This window comes from Pararge aegeria, chromosome 21, assembly GCF_905163445.1.
Source record: "Pararge aegeria chromosome 21, ilParAegt1.1, whole genome shotgun sequence".
NCBI classification, from domain to species: domain Eukaryota; kingdom Metazoa; phylum Arthropoda; class Insecta; order Lepidoptera; family Nymphalidae; genus Pararge; species Pararge aegeria.
In genome coordinates this window covers 3,946,765-3,959,949 of record NC_053200.1, presented here as the reverse complement: position 1 = coordinate 3,959,949, position 13,185 = coordinate 3,946,765, and the positions used below count along the sequence as shown (strand labels likewise).

The 13,185-nt window shown below is 37.9% G+C and overlaps 1 protein-coding gene across 1 annotated transcript in view; it reads right to left on the bottom strand.

Annotated features, from left to right (window-relative positions):
• LOC120632987 (putative phosphatidate phosphatase) overlaps positions 1-13,185 on the bottom strand; it is a 121,745-nt gene that overhangs the window by 82,018 nt on the left and 26,542 nt on the right. The window lies entirely within an intron of this gene.

The window sequence follows — 13,185 nt, the reverse complement described above, 5'->3', positions numbered from 1 at the left end:
CGGCAGAATCCAAAAGTTGCCTGCGAGATAACGTATATAGCTTTTTGTAACTAAATCCCAACATTCGAATAAAAAATTAGAAGCAATCAAATTGAACTTAATTACTTTTTTTTGAAGGCCGAAACGAAAGCGTCACTAATTTCGAAAGCAAATAATTTTAACTGAGTATCAAACTTAAACAAAAGCAAATATAAACAAGTCATTATTTATCTGAAAAAACTAAGTTAAAAAACTGAACCATTTGCAATAGAAGAGGAGAAAATATCGTTAAAATTGCTCTATACAAACATAATAAATCACGTCAACAAACGTTCTATATTTAGAAGAAGCGATTAAAATCAACTGCAAGCCATCAGTGGGGAATTTAAATTGGTGTGGACTGATCCCATTCTAACAGAATTAACTATTGTTTCGATTGTTGCTTCTCCAAACACTTCGGGGGACGGACAAAAAACATCAGGTACTGGCTGCGCGACCACAGAATTAGGTAAACTAGGATTCTCAAAATGTGCCGCATTATTTAGTACTTTTTGTGATGCATTTACCATATTTGTTTACCTGGTAAATACAAAAAAAGCCACATTTTTAAATAAAAAAACCAACTTTTGAGATATGTTATACCATCAAAACATAAATTATGTAAAAATTTAAAGCCAAGTTCAAAGGTGGTTGTCGGCTTCACTGAAAAAAGATTTGAGCATAAAATCTAAAGTATATAAATATTTCCATAAATCAAGGTTGACTACTATGTGCTACATATAGCTTTCAGTCCCGAAAAAATATACAACTACTACTTGCTTTTATAGAAAATGTGGTTGTACCTACTCCGATATACCTACTGAATATATTTGCGTAACCCTTTCTTGACAGTCGTGATGATATGTTCTATGATTTCATAAACAATGCGTATTGCCTTATATGCGTATATATCGTATGCGCAATACGCAGCAATCGCGGTTGCTTCGCTGTCATTTTTTGAAAAAAGGGTTATGCGAATCCGTCGATCCGTAACTCCGTCATATGACGTAGTTATGCTCAAACATGCATAACAGAAAAACACATCTCAATTGATTACCTGATTAATAAAAACCGCCAAAACCTGGTATCGTTACAGTCTAAAATACATGTACAAATAAGTTTTTTGGTTTACTTAATATAGGCTGTTAAAGATGATGTTTAAGGTGCTAAGTAAGGTTCAAAGAACTTAAACGACAGTCAGTCACGTGCATTTCGTATGAGTACAATAGCACTGCTTACCCTTAAAATCTCGTGTAACTCGAATAAGAATAGGATTTTTCCATTCTATACCATTTTGTCAATAATCTTGTGCACGCTACTGACTTTAGTTAAAACCGCCCTTCAAACCGGACACAGCATTGCGGCTTAGCGGCAGAAATACCTGATGGAATCATAAGTCATTTAATGAACTAGCTGCTGCCCGCGTTCTTCGTCTTGGTTTATTAAGTTTTGTTTCCCCGTGATAAAAAGTCGCCTATGTTACATTCCGTTATTTCAACGTACTCTATGCCAAAAATCAAGTTGACCGGTTGTTTAGTTAGAGCGTGAATAAAGGACAGACAAAGAAAAGAACAAACACACTAATTAACTGTAGAGTTAACTGTTAATGAATATTTTAATTTGAACACCCAGACACTGAAATACATTCATGTTCATACTCAAACATTTTACAATTGTGGGAATCGGTAATATTTGTGTAGCTACCCGCTTATATGAACATAAACTTTTTAGCTACATTTATTTATGCTAAAAGATAAAACAGTTTAAAGGTTTATATTATGTACCTTCTATAATGAACGCTCACAGCATGTTATAGTTTTAAGTTTAATGTTTTCTCCACTAAGCTAATTTTTGTAATTCTTTTGAGAAATAAAGATATTAAACCATAATCGAATCCACAGCCTTGGACTCGGAAAGCAGGGTCGGTGCCAACTACGCCAATCGGCCGTCAAATAATACTCGTACCGCTTCTAGTGAAACATACAGAATCATAGATCGTAAGGCAACCCCCTTTGTTATTGATCTCGGTTAAAAATAACAAACAGAACATTATCGTTAGGAGTTAGGACGAGCGATGCGCCGAGGGGCTGAAGCTTTTACGGGGAGTTGTTAATAGTTATTCAATTTCGGTTACACTGTCACCGCAACGCAACTTATGGTTACCATAGCAATCATTAAAGATTACGGTTTAAAATAACTACAAAGAAACGTTGTCGACCTCCCGGCGCAGTGGTAAACGCTGTCTTGGGTTCATGGGCCGAATTCTCAGTGCTCCGGGTAAGTTTTTTTCATTATTCTTTATTCTACTACACGTTAGCCCTTGACTGCAATCTCATGGTGCAGGTGTTTTGACAGCGTCGTGAAAGAGTTCTAAATATATAATTTAAGCGTGTTATAAAGTTAAAGGATTTTTTTTTTATTCTACTCACTGGTAAGCGATATGGTAGCGGACAAACCTGTTAGGGAGCATGGAGTCATACCCGTAATCGGTTTCTACGCGACATCGCACCGGAACACTAAATCGCTTAGCGGCACGTCTTTGTCGGTAGGGTGGTAACAAGCCACGGCCAAAGCCTCCCACCAGACCAGCTTTAGTAAATAGTAAACAAATTCGGACGCTAGAACAAAAGTTTGGCAGGGAAGGTAGCGATGCTATTTTAAGGGTGCGTCCTGTGAGGTGACTTCGGTTAAGGGGGCTCATGGACATTGTGGGCTTTAGTCCGAACGCCCCGGTGACGGTCGATGACACCCACGTCCAGATGGCGCTAGAAATCAGGGCCCTCGCCATTGCCATGGTTTGCGTCTGTGTGCTCTACTTGGGATGCATTGACGGCAGTTTGCCTGTGTGTGCCCGACCTTAGATACATAGCGCTCATGAATCATAGAGTCGCCTACGAAATGGGACAATGACCTCTTGCATCACGCGAGATAAATTACACGGTGTGGTCTAATCTACCTACACATTACGACAAATGCATGGCTAATGTGGCTTACATCTGTGGCATCATTCAATTTACCTTAGATATAACTCAATCTACCGTTGAAATATTTATAATCAATTTTATTTAAATCTAACTTACGTAAAACAAATTACAAATCTTTTATCTTTAAACGAGCAATTCTTGTATATATATATATATAAAATTGGAATCACGAAATCGGCAGCAATGATTTTCATGAAATTTAGTATACAGGGGTTTCGGGAGCGATAAATCGATCTGGCTAGGGTTCATTTTTAGGAAATGGCATTTTATTTGTGTTTTCCGGTAATAACCGATTTGGTGCAAACGAATATAGAGATCGCAGTATATGGTAGTAGTAGCACAGATCCCCCCTCCTCCCCGACCTCCTGTATATTCCCTTAGTCGTCCCGTACCTACGTCACCCGCGGAAAGAGGTGGGGTGGTGACAACTGAGAGAGGTATTTCTTATGTTCCGTCATCACACGGGCAGTGGCGTGCATAGAGGGTATGCACAGGGTATGCAGATGACATAAAATGAAGAAAATCTCCAATACGAGTTATAAATACTTAAGGGTAGGCTTTTTATAGCTCTTACAATGCCTATCCTTAAGTTTTTTACAACTCGTACTGCAGATTTTCTACAGTTTATATCATCTGCAAACCCTGGGCATACCCTTTATGCACGCCACTGCAAACGGGATACTACTCAATAAACGTGTTAAAAGAACGTTGCAAGTGCATAGAAATCTTAAAAAAACTTCCAAAACATTTGCTCACTTTCCTTAGGGATCCAGAGCAAACATAAACAAGGAAATCCTTCCGTAATAAACTTGATTTATCACTACTTCTGAACCATGTATGGATTACGTCATCGAAAGTTAATTTATCCTGTATCAACTTAAAAGGAAAAGTTAACATTACATCAAAGAGGTTCGGATGAATGCAGTAAACATTTAATTCACTTTTAAATACACAAATTAATCATTATGTTCACACTGAGCCATTAGTTGGTATAAGATTCTTGATTGAGTTTACAAAACTTTTAATAGACGCTTCTGAGAGTCCGTTCCATATCAGCTATTTACCATCGTGTTTTTTCACCGTCGAACAAAAACAGCTCCTGTAATCTAGCCGATGTTCGGTAACTTTAAGCAATTTAAAAAATAATAGAATATTAAAATATTAATTACTTTACTTAAAAATTCGGAGGCAGCTGATTGAATTAAGTAGGTATCATCATCATCATCATCATCATCATCATAACCATCATCTCATCATCATCATCATAACCATCATCTCATCATCATCATCATCCCATTACCAGGCCACTACAGGGCGCGGGTCTCCTCTCAGAATGAGAAGCTTGCCAAGTGCGGATTGGTAGGCTTCACACGCCCTTGAGAACGTTATGGAGAACTTTCCGGCATACACCGATTTGACGGCCGATTGGCGCAGTGGGCAGCGACCCTGCGTTCTGAATCATGGCCGCGGGTTCGATTCCCACAACTGGAAAATGTTTGTGTGATGAACAAGAATGTTTTTCAGTGTCTGGGTGTTTATATTTAAATTATTAGTTTTTATGTATATTCTTATTCTATATATATAAAAGAGAAAGTGTGTAGGTATGTTCCGTATAGGCTCCGAAACGGCTCGACCGATCTCAATGAAACTTTCAGGGAATCTCCGGATTGACCTGGTGAGTAATCCTGTAAAGTTTGGTGACGATCGGAGCACTCCTATTTTTGAACTGTCAAATACAGCTTTTGTTAAAAATTTAATGACGTAAGTTTATTGTTTAAATAAAATAAAGCAAAATCTAGCCCGGCGAAGCGGGCTGGGTACGCTAGTTATTCATAAAAATATTCATCAGTCATCTTAGTACCCATAACACTAGCTACGCTTACTTTGGGTCTTGATGGCGATGTGTTTATTGTCGTTGTATATTTATTTATTTGAATAAAGATACAGGTTTCCTCGCGAAGTTTTCCTTCACCGGCTAAAGCAAGTGATATTTAAATTGCTTAAATTAAAAACGCACATAACTCAGAAAAGTTATTAGTGCGTGCCGGGGCTCGAACTCCGTCTCCACGAAAGGAATGCCGAAGCCACTAGGCTATAACCGCTTTTTTCATTTCAGTAGTATGGCTAATTTTTCTTTACCCTTTCTTTACAGAGGTATTTGAGTAGTCTGTAAATTCATTATGACTTTGCTTCTTTGATCTAAGACATTTCTTATTAGAACACCAAAATCCAGATTCCGGTCAATATCACGCTATAGGTAAGATAATTTAAAAGTTAAATCACACTTTAAATCACAATTTTAAAAGAAATATTGTAATCAGAAGGTGCCACGCTGCGTTATCGAATTATTAAAAACCTATAAACCCTAAACGTAAATCGATAGAAATCATTATACAAACACTCCTTATCAACAACTTAAACAAGGAATTTATAACTTGAAAGGTGTAAAAGCTGATAAAACAAACTGATAACAGTGGATTTAAGACCACAACAAACACGCAAGTATGCTAAGCAATGCCCTAGGTTAATTCCACCTTAAGGTTTCAAACATAAAGTTCATAGTTGAATGGTAGATTTTTAGGATAGGCATATTGTGTAATGCTTAAATTTCAGTAGTTGCCAAAGTAAGGTCAACGACTCTACATAGATTTGTTTTGAGATAGATCGGGTAATTTTGAGGAGGTTCTCAAAAGTACGAACGAAAACTAACTTTTAGGCTTACCCAAAAGTCTAGAGATGGGGGGGGCTACTTCGAATCCCAGCACGCACCTCTCACTTTCTTAAGTTATGTGCGTTTTAAGAAATAAAAATATCACTAGGTGCAACGGTGAAGGAATCACCAAGAACATCGTGAGGAAATCTACATACCTGAGTGTTCTCCATAATGTTCCCAAAGGTGTGTGGAATCCACCAATCCGCACTGGGCCAGCGTGGTGAACTACGGCCTTACCTAACCCCTTCTCATCGTGGGAGGAGACCACCCATGCCCCGTAATGGGTCAGTAATGGGTCGATATGATGATGATTGATCCAACAGCGTTACCAATTATTTTGGTTATGGGTCTAACTTAATACTAAATTAATTAATAAGGCCAAATCTAGATTACAAATCTTCAGTGGCGTACATTGGGGGTATATGCACAGGTTATGATGATATAAAATGAAAAAAAACCCCGTACGAGTAATAAATACTTAAGGGTAGACCTTTTTATAATTCTTACAATGCCTACCGATGCCAAATCTTAACTTTGACAATGATGTAATAGGTGCAAATACATCGGGGTACAGGGTTTAGTGGGGTAATGTTAATATAAACTCTTTATTGCACACGAAAAGAGGTAAAAGAACAGATTACACCCCTTGAACTTTAACAATTATTGAATGCAATAATTTAAATTAATGAATGCATTTAACTAATTGTGTACAGAAAATATTTCGTTTGTGAACCCAGTTCGCGATGCGTGCCAATGTTTTGCCACCACGCTACGTTTAATGGTACGTAAACTACAATTTAACTACTCAAAACCGGTATGTCAAGTTTGGGAAGAGCGTGACCTGCCTATAATTATTTTTTTTATTGCTGACAGGTTTGCGTATCGAAAACGATAGTGGGCGAAAATAATTCATATTTCGACGAGATAAACTATGACCGTATTGTGATCTTTTCTGGAACTGCTTCAACAGGGCTAGCACAGGTAGGAGACAAAAATTATATACCCCAATTATATCCCCTGACAAGATAACGATAATATTTAATTAACGTGACCACCTTGTAAAGCACGGTAACATGGAGTATTAGAAGTTTACCTCCGTTACTATGTATTATTTGTATTACGCATATATTATTTGGATATTATTTCCACTTGTGCGCCAGTGCTCCGAGAGTTGATACAGCTGTGGGAGAGGTTAATTTTTTATCCTTGCCCCGTGGAGATAATGGTCTTCTGCCCATGCTAGCCACACTTACATCCTCAGTTCGATGTTCCCACCATATCCTTTAAAAATTTTAAATGTCTACCTTTAACCGTTTTGGCTATTTGTTGTATGTCAGTGAGTCGGACGCTTAGTATAGAAGGCTTTTTTTCTTTTCTTTTAGTAATAATTGATCATGTCATCATCCTCAGTTCGATGTCCCCACCATATCCACGTTTCTGATACGTGCCGCTAAGATGTAGAACGCCCTCCCGGCAACTGTGTTTCCTGCCACGTATAATTTGAGTACCTTCAAGGCTAGAGTGAATAGGCTTTTTCAAGGCAAGCGTGCTCCAACCTAGACCTCATCATTGCTTTCTAACGGGCATGATTGTCGTCAAGCGCTAGCCTCTCATTAATAAAAAAAAAATATCCTTTAAAATTTTTAAATGTAATAATTGACGGACCAAACAGATGGCGCACCTGATGGTATGTGGAAAACCATCGCCTATAACCAGAGAAACACTTCGCAGGGCATGCAAGAAACACGTCCTACAAAGTGCCACCCTGAGTCCATAAACAAGACGTAGGTGTTAAGTCCCATGTGCCTGTAATTACACCGGCAACGGCAGTACTTCCCCAGAGCTCCGTACGAGCTCCGTAACAATAACCTCTAAAACTCCAAGTTATATTTTATCCCAAGAAAATCTTTAGAAAAATCCGCTCACTAAAAAACAAAGGCAATGCATACGAAAAAAATCACGTAGCCTTTTATGCGAATGCTAAATATTTTGTGCCGAAACAAAAAGCCGAAAGTACTCGGGTACTTTCGGCTTTTTGTTTGATGAGAATGTTGAGCATTAAGTAACAATAAGTGTACAGAATGTTGAGCATTAAGTAACAATAAGTGTACAGTTGCATTGGCACAATAATAATGGGCTCGTGTGCATGCAGCTCGAATAAAAACAACCACTGCTGCATGAATGGACGCGCTGTTTGCAGTTCAACTGACCGATTACGGAAAGCGATAGGGATCGCTCGGGGGATATATGAGAGGGATGACTTTTTTTAAAGAAATCCATACATACATTTCCAACCTACGATATATAAGAAATTTATACTACTCGAAATATTATATCTCCTCTATATATAAAAGAGAAAGTGTGTGGGGTATGTTCCGTATAGGCTCCGAAACGGCTGGACCGATTTGAATGAAACTTTCAGGGAATCTCCGGATTGACCTGGCGAGTAATCCTACTAAAGTAAAGTAAGCTTTTATTTACTATGATGATATTCTATTGTTGGGTGTACATGAGTGTAGATAATGATCTTCACCCGCTCGAGAAGAGAATAGAAGAGAATGAATACGGAAAGAAATAAATGATTTAATATATTATGAGACTTAAAGTAAAAATTAAATGATGTAAGTTTATTGTTTAAATAAAATAAAGCAAAATCTAGCCCGGCGAAGCGGGCTGGGTACGCTAGTAACATATAATAGTTCTTGAGTAAACCTCTGTCATAGTTTTTACTGAAAGAAATCAGATACAGCTCTAACATCACGTGCAAAACTACAATCAAATGACTTCTGTCACTCTATTAGGTCGCGTCTACCTACGTGTTGCGTAGCGTAGGTACTATGCACGTGTCAGTCTTTTATCTTCAATAGGGTTGTTAGAAGTAAACATTTGGAATGTTCTGAATTAGTTTGTATGGAAAAATAAATATGCTTCTTTTGATTTTTTTTACAGGGTGATTATTCCTGATGAAATATACTTATTCACCCTTCAACAGTATTTCGTAATTCCGCTACTCGTTGTATGAGGCTTACCTGACATAAGAAGATACAAGTTGTATCACAATAAAACTAAACTAATTTGATTAACCATCACTATACTCGTCAACGTCATGATACACATCTACTCATTCCATTGTGACGCTGATTGCAATCAGCATACGTAATAAACGTCGGTCACTTAATGGAGTCGATGCAATGACCCCATCCTGCAGGATGGAATGGTTGATACGTTTCTTTTGGGATATAATCCCGTAGTTGTACGCTTTTATCGTACTGGGCCTACGGGGTTAGCTATGTACAATTGCAACAAGGCTCTTCGATCATATTACTGATATCCCGGAATCATCTTATTATATACTAGCTGTTGCCCGCGACTTCGTCTGCGTTTGCTTTTGTGTTTTTGATGTGGCATTAAATTTAGTTGTAGATCTAAAAAGTATTCAGTATCGCTAAGCCTTATGAGGGGTTTGCTGCTGTCCGCTAAGGGTTCTGTCCTCTATCTCCAACCACATTGGGAAAAATAAAACACATATTATAACTTTTACAGTATAAAAATAATTATTTAAATCGGTTATAATTTGTCGGAGTTATAGCGTAAAATCGTCAAACACTCACCCAAAGGAAACGAGCTTAAAGTCGGGATAAAAAGTATCCTATATTACTTCTAACACTTTCAAGAATATGTGTGCAAAGTTTCATGAGGATCGGTTTAGTAGATTTTGCGTGACAGCGTAACAAATAAACTTACATTAACATTTATAATATTAGTAGGGATATACCCGCTGAGAGCGTTTTTATAGCTTTCTATAGACAAAATATTTTTTTTAATTTTCGATAAAACCATGTGCGACAATGTTGTTCCGCTTTAAAAGTCCTCAAAAAAAAAACTCCGCGACTAGTAGGTATATATACGGGCGGAAAAGGAAGGTCCCACATAACCTGCTTCGGCCATAAAGCTTTTCCACAACGGAAAAAAAAGGCTATTATAAACGCTGCATATGCCAACACAACATATTTAAATTCAGAACAATGACAATAGTTCTGAATTTAAATTTGTTCAAGAAAATTTAAAGTTCCAACCACTAAGCCAACGCACAGCGGAGCCAAGTCAAAAGCTCGTTACACCAAAAAGTCATGTAACTCTACCATGTCACTCAGTGGCGTGCACCAGATTATTGAACAGGGTAGGCATAAAGCTGGAAAACGGTATAAAAGCGACCATTCGAGTTATATAAATTTTTAAGGGTAGGCAGTGAATTTGCGCTTATACGAAATGCACGCCTCTGATGTCACTCTACCACCACGTATGTAAGTTTAGTACGCCGGTATAATAAGCAACTGTGTACCAACGGATTTAACATAAATTACAATAACAAGGAGACTGGCACGGCGAGACAATGGCCGGAGGGCTTGTCAAAAACAAATCAACCATTAAGCTTACACCCAGCATGTACTTACGTTAACTAACTTGAGCAAGTTCAAGGTACTATGTATGCATGTCTTCTCCCGCCTTCTATAACTAAGAAGCTTTGTCCCGACTAACACACAACTTAAAAGGCCCAGCGTCATATAGACCCAAAGAAAGCGTAGCTTGTGTTATTTGTACTAAGATAATTATTTATGTATATAATATATATGTATATATATTTTATATTTAGAATTGCAATTTCCCGTCTCTCATTGCCTTATTCCAATAGTAAAGGTAGCCTGGAAGATATCACTTTAAGTGATAAGGCCGCCTTTTGCATATAATTTATGTTAATGTAAGTGTTCTTGTGTGTGTTTCCTTTATTATGCAATAAAGTTGTTTAAAATAAAAAATAAGATGACTATTGAATATTTTTATGAATACTATACAGATAAACACCCAGACTTGCGGCCAGCTTGGTGGACTACGGCCTTGAACCCTTCTCATTGTGGGAGGGGACACGTACCCTGTAGTGGGCAGGTAATGGGTTGTTATGATGATGATAATGAAACACACAGACACTGAAAAACATTCATGTTCATCACACAAACATTTTCCAGTATGGGAATCGAACCCAAGGCCTTGCACTCAGAAAGCAGGGTCACTGCCCACGGCGCCAATCGACGGTCGAAATTTTAAATACTAAGAAACGGTACATTCTATGCGTATCAGTTATTTCTGTGAGTAGGTACCAGTGGCGTGTATAGAGGGCATTCACAGGGTATTCAGAGGATACAAAATGAAGAAAATCTCCAGCACTTTTTTCACCAATTCTTTTATTACTCATAGAAGAACTAAATCCAGGCGTTGTAAGAGTTATAAAAAGCCTACCCCTAAATATTTATAATTCTATAATAAATAAGTAAATATAAATTTTCATTTTATAGTATCTATGCACGCCACTGGTAGGTACCTCTCTACTCTTCAATTTTTCTAACATTCGTCGGTCAGTAGGTGCCGGCCTGCCCACTACTCCTCCCACAATGAGAAGGGATTAAAACCGTAGCCCACCACACTGGCCCAGTGCGGATTGGTGGTCTTCACACACCTTTGAGAACATAATGGAGAACTCTCGGGCATGCTGGTTTCTTCACGACGTTTTCCTTCACTGTTAAAGCAAGTGATATTTTAATTGTGTAAAAAAATCATCCTTTAAATAAAGGAGTCATACCCAAACATAAATTAAAGAAAAAAAAAAAACAAACGAGCGAATCGATAACCTCCTCTTTTTCGAAGGAAGTCGGTTAAAAATGACGTGATGCACGAACATTGCGTACACAGTACCGCGACGCGACTCACGATGGTTCATTATTCGTGGCATAAAATATTGTTTTATGGAAATTCGATAAAGTAGACCAGCCAAGTAGTCACGTAGATGAAAAAACTGCGTACAAATAATGCTTATAATGTTTATGCACACTCACCCAGTTACATCGTGAACTACATCCGTGTTGAGATCGAGATGGGTCTTTTTAGATAACTTGAACTTATTGAAATTTTTAAAACACACCATTTTGACTCTAACTTAATGGGAAGGAATACGTGTGAGGTCCAGTTCTCTGAAAATCTTTGCGATCAGTATCTTGATGTTCAGTGTGTTAGTTAATATGTATTTTTTCAATTTTCTATATGTTTTACTTTTTTTTTTATATATATGTATGAAATAAAACAATCACATTAAAATGGTTAGTATAAAAGCACCGAAAAAACCGCATAGGTTTGTCCTCGGTGCCTCTCTGCAACGATTACCTTAGGTGTTAATTACAAGAATAAAACCAGCTGTGGGAAAAAAATCATGCTTCATTGTAGAACGATACGAACTAAGTAAGCCTGTAAATTTTAATTTTTAATAGTAGCAAGTACCAAAATAAACTTAAATTGGCTATGACATTATATTTTATAGTTTATCTTTTATTTTTTACGCTGTCCTCCCTGTATAAACTTTATCATACCAACATAACAACAGCCTATCGGGTGTGAAAAAAGTGCGCGCCAACTGTACCGCGGCCATCATAAGTTTAAGTGACTGGATGCAAGAACTACGGTGTGAAGGGAATATTTTCGTCACAAGTTTAAATTTTTTAATATTCTTGTTTTTATTAACCAAGAAAAGGTTTGACGGCAGGCTTTGTGAACAATTAATTCACAGATTAGGAGCATTGTTGAGTTCGTGTGGTATAGTGCTGAACTGTCCCTTTTCGGTAAGTAATATTATATTTTCTACACGTACGAGCGAATGCGACGAACGCTCCTCCATCTTATTATAACTATATAACTATATTCAACACTTTGTTTGGGAGTCTGTGGCCGGGGCTAGTTTTCCTTTTTTTAAATTAATTGTTATTGATGGACGGAGCAGTAACCTGACGGAAAGTATAAAGCCAAAGCAGTACTTCAATTGGCATGCTAGGTAAACGTCCTACACTGTCGCCCCGTGTCCATCAACCTGAGACGTAGGTGCTTAGCCTCATATGCATGTAATTACAACGGCAACCACGCCCTTCGACCACGACCCACGACCCTAACACAGCAACGCTGCAGCAGAAATAAGCATGATGTGCTTCCACAAAACGCTCGGCTGCTAGTTACCATCCTACCGCCAAAGACCAACAAGCCATTAAGCGTTCCGTAAACCGTAAAGGTACGGGTTAATATAACTGCCATACCGCTAACAGGTTAGCCGGCTACCATCTTAGACTGATCACTCATCAGTAGGTGAGATTGCAGTCAAGGGTTAACTTGTAGTGGAGTAAAAAAAGCTATCGTCAAATAATCGCTGTCATTCGGCGACAATCTACTAATTAGTCCAACTTCTTAAGCCGACAACAAATTACATCGGCGCCCATACAAAAAGACCACGTGCCACTCTTACACAATGTGTCCTAATAGCTCAATTAAAAGAACAATTAATCAAACACTGGAATAATCGAAACGACGATCGGAACGTTGGATTTAGAGCTTTCAACTAATAGCATTAAATTCCATTTTAATGCAGTTTACATAAGG